The sequence below is a fragment of the Equus caballus genome, chromosome 26 (assembly GCF_041296265.1).
Source record: "Equus caballus isolate H_3958 breed thoroughbred chromosome 26, TB-T2T, whole genome shotgun sequence".
In the NCBI taxonomy this organism is placed as follows: domain Eukaryota; kingdom Metazoa; phylum Chordata; class Mammalia; order Perissodactyla; family Equidae; genus Equus; species Equus caballus.
The window spans coordinates 39269136-39280562 of NC_091709.1; the positions used below are offsets into that span (position 1 = coordinate 39269136).

At 41.2% G+C, this 11427-nt stretch overlaps 1 long non-coding RNA gene across 1 annotated transcript; it reads left to right on the forward strand.

Annotated features, from left to right (window-relative positions):
- Positions 1 to 239: 239 nt before the first annotated feature.
- On the forward strand, positions 240 to 11191 carry LOC106782639 (uncharacterized). The gene is made up of 3 exons (XR_001379883.3): positions 240 to 353; positions 6972 to 7116; positions 11031 to 11191. It is a non-coding gene; the product is annotated as an uncharacterized lncRNA (long non-coding RNA).
- Positions 11192 to 11427: the final 236 nt, after the last annotated feature.

Sequence of the window (11427 nt, forward strand, 5' to 3'; positions counted from 1 at the left end):
TATACAGCAGAATCCCTGGCCTCTACCTACCAAATACCAGCTGCTCACAATCCCCAATTTGTGACAACCAAAAATGTTTCCAGGCATCTTCAGATGTCGCCCGGGAGTTAAAATCCCCTGAGTGAGAACCACTGTATTAGGGCATCAGTGATACTTGCCACTCCCTGATCAGCAAGTCCAAGTAGCATGACGTCATCAATAGGTGGGTCATAGTGATGTTCTGTGTCATGTCAGGATGAGCAAGGTCCTTGCAGACATGTAGACAGTGAATGTATACTGCTGTTCTTCACATATGAAGGCAACCACTATAGATTTTCCTTGTTGATGGGGATTGAGAAGAAAGCATTTGCCAGGTCAGTAATCACATACAAGTCTGAGAACATATGTTAATCTTAACCAGTAAATATAGCACATCCAATACCACAGCTTCAAAGAGATTATCACCTGAATAAGTTTAAGGTGGCCTACTTCATCTGGTAATTGAAGGGACACAATAGGTGAATTGAATGGAGATATTATGGGGACCACCATCTTGCCTCCTTTATGTCTTTGATGGTGGTAATAATATCTATAATTCCCCCTAGAATGAAATATTATTTCTGATGTACTATCTTGAAGAATAGTTTCAGGTAGCTTTACTCGGCCCTTCCTACCATGGTATCCCATAATCTACAAGCCAGGAAACCCATTGGGAGTTCTGCCAACCCCAAATATATCTATTGCATTTGGGGACCTATGAAATAATCACAGGGTAATTTTGTGGAAACAATGGGCCCATTATGAAAAGGACTTAGGTAAAACTTAGCTCATCACTTGGCCTCCTAAAGCTGCTGATCTAACTCTGGGACCAGTATGTGGCATTTCAGATCTCCTGGTATCAGTGTCAGTTCAGACTTTGCATATAGGAGTCCCCATTCTCTAGCACTAGTTACCTGGGGAAATATCTACAGATCTCTTGAAGAAGAGGATTAGAAGAATAAATTTTCATGTACACTTGTAGGAAATAGTAGTGTCTGTCTTTGAGGGGATCTCCTATGAATTTAGAATCTATGGATTCTAGATGTGTAAACTGATAGTTGAAAACTGAGAGGCCACAATTTTCCACTGCAAGGACTGATGTTAGCCTTCTGCTTGCTTTTTTATGATTATTATACAATTTTAACATCCTAGTCATCCATCTGTCTCCTGTTTAGGAACACCATGATCTATTTGCCAATCCTACAAATCTCTGGAGGTTAGGGCACTCTAACTGCTACTCTGCAGTGCTTCTGATGATGATAATTACGGCCACCTTTGCCTCTGGGGGCTAAGAACTGCCACCCCGTCCAATAATTCTGGAATCTCATTTTCCCCGTTAACATTAAGGAGCCCAGTTTTGTGGCAGTGTTTGTCACTGTTAGCCCCGGCCTACAGAAGACAAATGCTGACCTCTTAAGGATGAGTGAGCCCTTAACCTGTGCATTCCTATTGACTTCAGAAGGAAATGTCCTCCAGTCTCCTTCAAGAAACATAGTTAAGTGGAGAGTTGTGGGGTTTTATGTAGCAAATCCATTCTAATATTCCCAACTCTTTGAGCCTTACCTTTCTCATAGCCTGTCATCTCTGCCTTATCAATTGGAGACCATGATCCCGTGTAAATGTCAAAGAGTCACTCCAACAGACTTTTAAGACCAGCTCTAGGTGACCATGACAATCTAACACTCTCAAGATCCACCCCAACATGTCTTTGCTGATAGACATTTGTCAGTTCCTATAAGTCCTCTGACACATAGATTGTTTTCTCTTGGAGCAGGGAGTGTACTTCCCCACCGAAGCTGTGCTCAGACCTAACTCTGGTCATTAGCCAGGAGACAACGAGGGGTGATGGGGACAGATCTTGAGAAAAACAATGGTCAGCTGTGGAGCATCTCGTCTGTGAGGTCATGATGTAATCCCCGGGGAAGGGGAGGTTGATCTCTTTAAGTTGCTGGAGACAGCTTCTGCCAGACAGGAAGCTTCAGGCCATTTGGGATCCAACATTCTCAGTCTCAGCCAGGCAAAGGTCACCATCCAAAGTCTCAAGGTCCCACTTTTTTCCCATCAGGGAATTTTCTTTGACATTGAGGAGCCATTAAGGCTGTACATTTAGTCTTCTGCACTTCTGCCACCCTTATAATCAGATCTTAATTTTAAAATCTTCTGCCCTGCAGCTTTAGGAGATGAGAACCTCCTTTAAAGCTACTGTAGGAATACCCTGGCTTTCGGAGAGAGACTCACGATAGCAATTAGCTGCGTTGTACCTATTATTTTTCTCTTTGCAAGGCTTCCAATGCCTTCAAAAGTGATTATCCCACATCACAATCCTTATAGTTATCATTGCCCCAAGATGGATCAAGTGCCACCATGAGATGATATCTCAATACTTTATCTCCACCTCCTCTTTGTCCTCATTAACTTCAGATAAAAGTAACTGTGAAGCTACCATATGCCAGAGGTTGTCACCATGCACTTACCACTGCCAAAGCCCACCAGAGGGTCTGCTTTCCAGAGCCAACACAGTCTCTGTCTCTCTTGGCTCAGGTTCTCTAGACAATAGACCCTGGGTCATATGTTTATGTGCTAACAGTTCACTAGAAAGTGAGAGCCTAGAGAAGGAGGGGTTGGGGGGAAGGGCAGTGAGGCAGAGGAGAGGGAGCCCAAATGCAAGGGTGCAGAGTACCAAGTTGGCCAAAGCTTTGTAACAGCCCGTCTGATTGCGCAGCCCCACATGATATCTTCAGGAAGGTTGGAGGGACTACTACATCTCAGAACAGTTTTGGGGCATGGGGAGAAATAAAAGAATTCGTTGACCGGCCCTTTCCTATCTGCTGTCTCCAACTGGGCAAAGTTGGCCCCATGGGGTTTTAATTTCTCCGCACTTTCAAGAGGTATCACCTAGCCTCTTCAGATGCAGCGACTTCTTTGTGCCAGTCAGTGCTGCACTGAGAGCAGCTTGACCTGCAGCGGTGGTGTTAGCAGCAGCAGTAAGCTGACTTTGACACTGCAGGAACAGCACAAGTCATTGTTGGGTCTGCTCCAGCCAATAAACAGGAGGGGGGTGCAGATCCGGCGGGTACGTAAACTGAGTCTGGCACAAGCCCTAAACACTAGCCTTGCATTTGGACATCAATAAGGTCAATAAGCTGGATATAAAGAGGTCATTTCAGGAAAGGCACAAGGTACAATGACTTGCAAAATCATGTGGACTCTTTTTTTATCTTTTTCAAACTTACGTCCTTAGATTTTTTTTTTTTTAAAGAAAGAAATCTTTATAGCAGCTAAGATGTTGGCATTTCCTTAATACATTCATTGAACCTGAGAGATTAACCACAAATTTTCGGGAAGTCTACCTGTTTAACCAATAAAGTTAATGGAGAAAAACCAGAATTGTTTTAAATTATAAATTCTATCCCATGGGGCACCTTCTTACAGTTCACTACTGTGGGTTTTTGCTTTAATTAGCCAGACAAACTGCATAAATTGTGCACTTCTATTTGTCCCTAACTATGGCCAAAGCTCCTTTTCAGCTTTGTATAGCCTTGCCCCCTCTTCAGCTGATGGACATCTCTGACTGTACGGCAATTCTAAATGTGTGCTAGGGGCAGGAGCTTACTTGTCTGAAACGACAATTTGGTAAAATACAAGATGAAAGGATAGAGAGAAAAGAAAGGAAAGGATCTCTCCCATTTATATTTACCACGACTCAAATTGAGTTTGAAGGACTTGGGATATTTTAATTGTAAAATATACTATATCTGACTTCATTACAGTGGCATAAAAATTGACTACATCATATTTTATCTGACTTAGGAAAATGGCTCTTTAAAGAAATGGCATTGAGTATTTTTATTGCTAAGTGTCATTTTGCGATATGAATAATCACAACTTATGTTTCATATGTTCAAAGCCATCCAAAAATCTTTCAGAATAATATCCTTGTATTTCATATATTTAAATCTAAGACTTGGTTACCAAAGCACGCTTTAGTTTCATGTTAAATGAACGACACAACGCAATATAATTTCATACAGACCAAAAACAGGAGCAAAAACAAAATTGCATTTGAAGGCATGAGGGCAAATTTGCGATGCCTACAAAGTCTGCTGTCACCACATACGCAAGACAATGTGCAGTCACATTATTCTGGTTTTGCATTCAGTAAACCAACAGTCATGTGGCATTTGAATGCCAAGACAGGATAAAGTTTAAAGCGTACTCGTTCATTTTAATCTTTCATTATAATGAGATTTGACATGTATCCAGCTATCTTTGGAGTGCATGACTTGAGCACGTCCATTTAATTCCCTGCATTGCCACCAAAGGCCTACCTAGGAACAAGATTGATAGCTCTGAAGTAGAGACCGCCAACACAACGTTAACCCATAAAATGACTATGAAGGGGTTTTTCTTTTTTTATATAAAAATATCCTCTCTTCCAACATGAATCTTTCAGATTGAAATAGAAAGGGTCTTTCTCAGACATCCAGGCAAACAACTGGTCAGCTCTCGGTTGCCAGCCACAGCGCCCCCTGCCGGGTTTACGACAGGGTCCCTCACAAACATCCTTTGCTTTAGGTTCTTAACTATTTCCAACTGATTCCTTTTCTGGACTAAAATGGCAAAGAAAATTACATAGGTGAGAGTCACATAGGGAAAAAGACCTCACACAACAATTGTGTCCCTACATACTTGATGAATGAATGAACAAACGAAGGAATGAATGAATGAATGGCATGGCACAACATGCATTTTTTGGTACCTAAGGTCCTATCTAACTAGTCAAAGCTTTGCTAAGATAAACTAAGCAGTGTCTTTTGAATCTCTTTTTTTTTTAAGTAATATAAACAAGTATCACATTTATTTAAGAAAATAATAATACTAAAATATGGAAAATAAGAAATGAAAGTTCCCCAAATCCTATTCCTTAGAAGTTACCTCCGTTAACAGTTTGCTATATTTCCTTCCAGGCTTTTTTCTCATGCATATATAAAACATATGCACACATTTTTAACAAAACGGGATTACGTATTGCATACTATTCTATAAGTTATTTTTTAAATCTCTCTCTTATAGACATTTTCCATACAGATATGTATAGCAAATATACCTCATGCCTTTAAACAGTGAATAATATTCCATAAGCCACTTCACCAGTCTCCTATAGGTGAAGAAGTATAACTGTAGGGTTAAAAATATGGGCACTTTTTTCTTTTTAATAGATGTTGTCAATTTTTCTCTAAAATATTAAACCATCATCAAAAACTGAGTACAATTCAACTTCTTAATAATTGGGATCTCACGGAGGAAACGCTATTTCATGGTTTTAATTTGTATTAATTTGATTATCAGTAAGGGTAAGCATGTCTTCTTTCTATAAACTATTTATACTTTTTCTTCTATGAATTACTTTTTCATATCCTTTGCCCATTTTTAACTGGATTGTTAATTGCTTTCTAACTGATTTGTAGGTACTTAGATATTAAGCTTTTCAAATTACATATTGTGAAGATTTCTCCCAGTTTCATGTGTTCCTTTTAATTGGTGCTATATTGCTTTTAGTTATTTAGAAGAGTTTTGTTTCGTAGTTATCAAATCCATTGTTTTAAACCATTATGAATCCTGGGTCAGATGACATTTTTTAAATGCCTTGCCAACGTAAAGGAAATATTTCCTATGTTTTTACTAGTAGTTCATAAATTTTTTATGTTTACGTCTATAATCATTTCAATTTTACTTTTTGTACATGGTATAAGTTAGAGATATAACTTTCTTTTCTAATCTTTTAATTTCTTAAATCTTAACTTTATTGTTTTTTAATTTTATCAAATAACAACCAGTTGTGTGAACATTATTTGTTCAATAATTCATCCTTTCTCCACTGATTTAAAATGCCTCCTTTATCAATATACCAATTTTCCACATATAGTTGAAGGCTTTAAGAGCAAAGACAGATGTTTTCAGAACAAGCAACAATTCTGCAACATAGCAACCCTGCCTGAGTCTCTAGCCTGCCTGGCCTGCCCTGCAGAATTTGGACTCAAAACTGCAACATCGGTTATTTATTTTGTTAATCTCTTGGTCTAATCCTGGGCCAGCATCTCAGTCTTTAATAACTGTAATTTTATAGTTCATTTTCACATCAAGGAAACTAAGAAGCTCCCCTTATTAATCTTTGTTTTCAAAAGTTTCTTGGCCCGTCTAGTGCATTTTCTTTTCCTGACTAACTTTAGAATCAAATGTACAACAGTATCATCAGACACATTCTGCCTTAGAAGGATCCCTTCCTTCCTCCATCCAACGTACACCAATTAGGCATCTTCTCTGAGCTGCCCATTGTCTCTAGGGGCTGGTCTGGCAATGGACCCAAGCATCAGAGAGCCCACTACCCAACACATCATAAACAAACAAATAGTGAAGTTCCACAGTGCAATGTAATGGTGGAAATAACTGGATTCTCAAAGAAGGGACTCGTAGCCCAGATTTAGAGCTTCAGGAAAGGTTTCCATAGGAGGTAATATCTAAAATCTCAATACAAATAATCACAGGAGTTAGCCAGGAAAAAACAGATGGAGAAGAGTATTTCAAGGCAGTAGGGAAGAGAATGCACGTTGAGCCAAAAGACCTGAAAAATGTCCAGCGTGAATGCAACATGCTGGCCAAGGCAAGGGGCCTGACAAGCTATCTTATGGATTTTGTGTTCTATCTCAAGAGCAATGATCTGCCTTAAAAAGGGTTTTGGGAAGAAGAGAGTAAGGGAAATGTGTCAGAGACATTGAATAGTCATTGAGTACCCAAGCATTCCCTTACTCTTCCCAACGAAGTGTCGGACGTCATGTGAGGCTGTACCATGTGACGAGTTCTGGCCAATGGGCTGTTAGTAGAAGTGATCTGTGGCATTGCCACGGTGAAGCATTTAAAATTGGTGCTTGACTCTCCCACACTGGTTTCCACAGCAATCTGAAAGCCCTGTGCTGGGATGGTGGTTTCCCAAAATGGAAGCAGCCTGGATCACCGAGTCACTGCATGGAGGATAGCTGCCCTAAAGACACACCCAACCCACACTGGAATTTTCATGAGCAAGAAAGAAATCTTTATTGTGTAAGCCATTGAGATCTCAAGGTTTATTTATTGCTATAGTAGAAGGTAGTGCTAACCTGAGCAGTAAAGTTTCCAAATACGGTCCAATGATTGGAAATCCAGCTTTCTTTTTTTTTTAATTTGTTTTGAGATTATGATAGTTTACAATCTTGTGAAATTTCAGTTGTACATTATTGTTTGTCAGTCATGTTGTAGGTGCACCACTTCACCCTTTGTGCCCACCCCCAACGCCCGCTTCCCCTGGTAACCGCTAATCTGTTCTCTTTGTGTACATGTTTATCTTCCACATATGAGTGGAGTCATACAGAGATTGTCTTCCTCTATCTGGCTTATTTCACTTAACATAATACCCTCAAGGTCCATCCATGTTGTGAATGGGACGATTTTATCCTTTTTATGGCTGAGTAGTATTCCATTGTCTGTATGCATATATATACCATATCTTCTTTATCCAATCATCAGTTGATGGGCACTTAGGTTGCTTCCAAGTCTTGGCTATTGTAAATAATGCTGCAATGAACATAGGGGTGCACGGGACTTTTGGAATTGCTGATTTCAAGTTCTTTGGATAGATCCCCAGTAGTGGGATGGCTGGGTCATATGGTATCTCTATTTTTAATTTTTTGACAAATCTCCATACTGTTTTCCATAGTGGCGGCATCAGTTTGCATTCCCACCAGCAGTGTATGAGGGTTCCTTTTTCTCCACAACCTCTCCAACATTTGTCACTTTCTGTTTGGGTTATTTTTGCCATTCTAATAGGTGTAAGGTGATATCTTAGTGATTTGCACTTCCCTGATGATCAGTGATGATGAGCATCTTTTCATGTGCCTATTGGCCATCCATATATCTTCTTTGGAGAGATGTCTGTTCACGTCCCCTGCCCATTTTTGATAGGGTTGTTTCATTTTTTGTTGTGGAGTTGTGTGAGTTCTTTATATAGTATGGAGATTAACCCTTTGTTGGATATATGACTTGCAAATACTTTTTCCCAAATGGTGGGTTGTTTTTTTGTTTCCATCCTGTGGAAATCCAGCTTTTTGGAGCTTTAGAACACCATTAAAAGTCCTTGTCTTCTATAGCTAAGAATACTCTCTCCTTCAGGGAGAAATGGACTAATAAAAACTCAAGTCATGGCTGTGCCTCCCCAGGGGTTTACAAATTACTTCACTGATGAGCACTTTGCTCTACTGAGCAGATGTGAGGTCCTGCCTGCTTGGAGAACTATAAGTAATCTGGAATTTTCCTGTCTCTCCCTCTCTCTCCTTCCTCATGGTCCCTTTTTCCTTTCTTATTTATTTGCCTCTTTGTTCGTTCAGGCTTGGCCTTTCTCCTACCTTTCCTCATCAGTGAGATGGTCCTGATTTATAACTCAAAGGTGGCCGCATGGCAGCAGCAGCCACAAACAGTATCTTCACCTCCAGCCCCTCTGCACCTTCATGTGGGGTGGACAGGCTCCTTTGCACTGCTGTTCCTGCAGGAAGGAACTTGGATAAGTTCTTTTAACTTCTCTGAGACTTTGTTTCCTATTCTGCAAAGTTAGGATAATAATACTTAGTTGAAAGTCTTACAGTGATTATAGGAAATAACAAATATAAAGTTCCCAGCACAGTGCCTGGCACAGAGTATGAATTTCCCAAATGTCTGTTTCCCTTTTTCTCTTGATCTTTCTTCTGAAGGAGAGCCCAACTCCTCTCAGGTCTCCATGGTTTAATTCCACATCTATTTATATTGACCTTTTGATGGGCAAAATCCCATACTGAGGTCTGTGGAGAATACAAATGATCAGACCATCTAGCTGGGGAAGCAAAATATACTCGTGGGGAAAAGTTAACAGTCTTGTTAATTAAATTTGTAAATGCCCAAGTGTTTAATATAAGCTATAAATGGCAAAGAAATTCAAAGAAAGGAGACACCTGCTCTGGCTCCTGGGATTTGGGCTAAAGATTGGGCAGGGGAGGTGGAAGATCGAAGCTGCTCCTGCACTCTCCAAGGCCAGGCCTCCCACCTCTCGGTCAGCCATTCTCTAGTCTGCAACGGTCATGAGATTGACAGTTGTCCAATGATGGCAGAGATAGAGAGAGATGTTCTGAACAGGCTCTGTCCACTTCAAAGCAGGTACCTCCATAGGTCCTATCTATTGATTCGGGAAGGTATAACAAATATATTTTTGAATGAATGTGCTCACCCAACAAACGATTTTGGAGGGTCTGCTCTGTGTAAGGTACAAAGGTAGTTATACAAAGGCTTTCCTTGACATTGAAGGCTGGGACTGTGCCTGGTAGCATTTTGCTAAGCCAGAACCTAACATCAGCACGAGGCACCCAAAAGATATTTACAAACGGTCATAGGAAGTTCCCGTGGCTCTGTAAACACTGCCTACAAGTGTCCTTAAATTTCTCAATGGGGTGGGGTCAGCTCCTTATTGAGAATAACACCTTCCGCTTGTTCAACTGCTCCTGTGCACGCCCTGTGCCTCAACTGCACATATACTTCCTTTTAAACTCTAACAGAGCTCCAGCCACCATTCCCAAAAGAGAACATAAATTTTAGTGTGATCCTATCACATCACATACGCGACAATATGCAGAGCCACATATCAACGTAATATATCCACTTGCTTAAGATTCTAATATCAAATGCGACATTCAAAGGCCTTGATAAAAGCAACAAGTTGACAGTAACTAGGTCAAAATTTTTGCTTCTTCTTCTTCCCAAACCCTCCAGGTATACTGAAATTTAAGGGAACAGGAGGTTGATTGCTCTTCAGACTTTAAGGTAAACACAGGCCAGCAGTATGACACAGCTGCCAACAAAAACTAACTGAGATCTTAGGATGGATTAATTAATAAAAGTATTGTGTCATGAACAAAGGAGGCGGCAGATCTCCATATATGAGCAACATTTGGACCCCCCATGATCACTACCAGGGGACTCTGGTAGGAAGTGGCAGACAGGTGACCAGTGTTCTTCCTTCAAATCAGAACACAGTGAGGACATTCAGACAGGAGACTATAAATAACACAGTGCAAACACTACGTTATCTTTAAATGTTGCAAGAACCGCAGTGTGGAGAGAGCTAGATTTTTCCATATAGTTCCAAAGGGCAGCATGGAGACCAATAGATAAAAATGACAGGGAGACAATTTCCAACCAAATGTGAGGGAGGCCTTTCCAACAATTAAAGCTGTTCAAAAGCCGGAACAGTCTCATGAGGTGGTGAGCGCCCTGTCACTGATGGGTTCCTACGGACGTGTCTTCCCACTTTCTCGGCTGCATGGAAATTTAGGGGAACACAAGATCCTCAGGCTTCAAGTCAGGTTTTGTGGAAAGCGTCCCACAGGACAGAGAGACTAGGTTGGGTAGCCTCAAATGGCTGCATGTAAGCTAACCAAAAATACTCGTTTCCTCAGATAGTATTTTCTATTACAAAGGTTAAGAATTTGCCAGGTCAGATTTTCTATGGGCACCCTGATCCCATCTTTGTTTCCAGTTCTTTTCTTAACTGACAGGTCCCGTTCTCAGTGGCATTTATGTGGTTCTCCCCCTGCCCCACCCCAAAGTCACACTTGGGCTCTTGCTAAAAGCTGTTGACTATAAACATCATCATTTATAATGCAAAAAGGGAATCATTGATTTTGTTCTGATTAGTCATCATAATGCTTTTCTCTTATATGTACTTAATCACTGTGGTTTCTCCAAGAATGGGAAGCTTTCCTTTCCACAGGAGAATCTAAATAGCTCTCTAAACAGACACCAGCTGGGCAAACAGTGCAGCGAATTTCGGCGCAATGTGATGAGAGCCACCACACCCACAGCCCAGGCCAAGCAGCCTCTCAGCACAGCAGCCAAATTACAAAGAGCTGCGGAACGGCTCCTTTTGATCTAACAGCGGGGTGCTTCCATTTCTTCAGGGAATGTTCCATGCAGTCCTGTGGTTAGTCACAAAGCCTGAAGATGATAAACGTACTACAGCATCGGCCAGTGTTTCCCTTCCAGGACCAGAAGTGGACGGAGCCTGAGCAAGCAGAAAATAATAATACAGCTGGCAGCCTGGCAAGGGGCCATAATGAAACGCCTCCGAGTAGTCCTTATTTCTGGAGCAGCCCTCCCTTCCCACCCCGCCTCACTTGCTGTGCTGGTCTGGGCACAGGGATAGGGCCTTCCATGTCCCTGTCCAAGGGAAGCCAGGGTAGTTTGCGATCTTAAACACAGGGAAACACGGAAGTCAGCCTGCTCTGCCTCTGGCTCCCAAGGGGAATTCCCAGCAGCTGTTTAATAGAGTGCATGCCCACCCAACATTATATAATT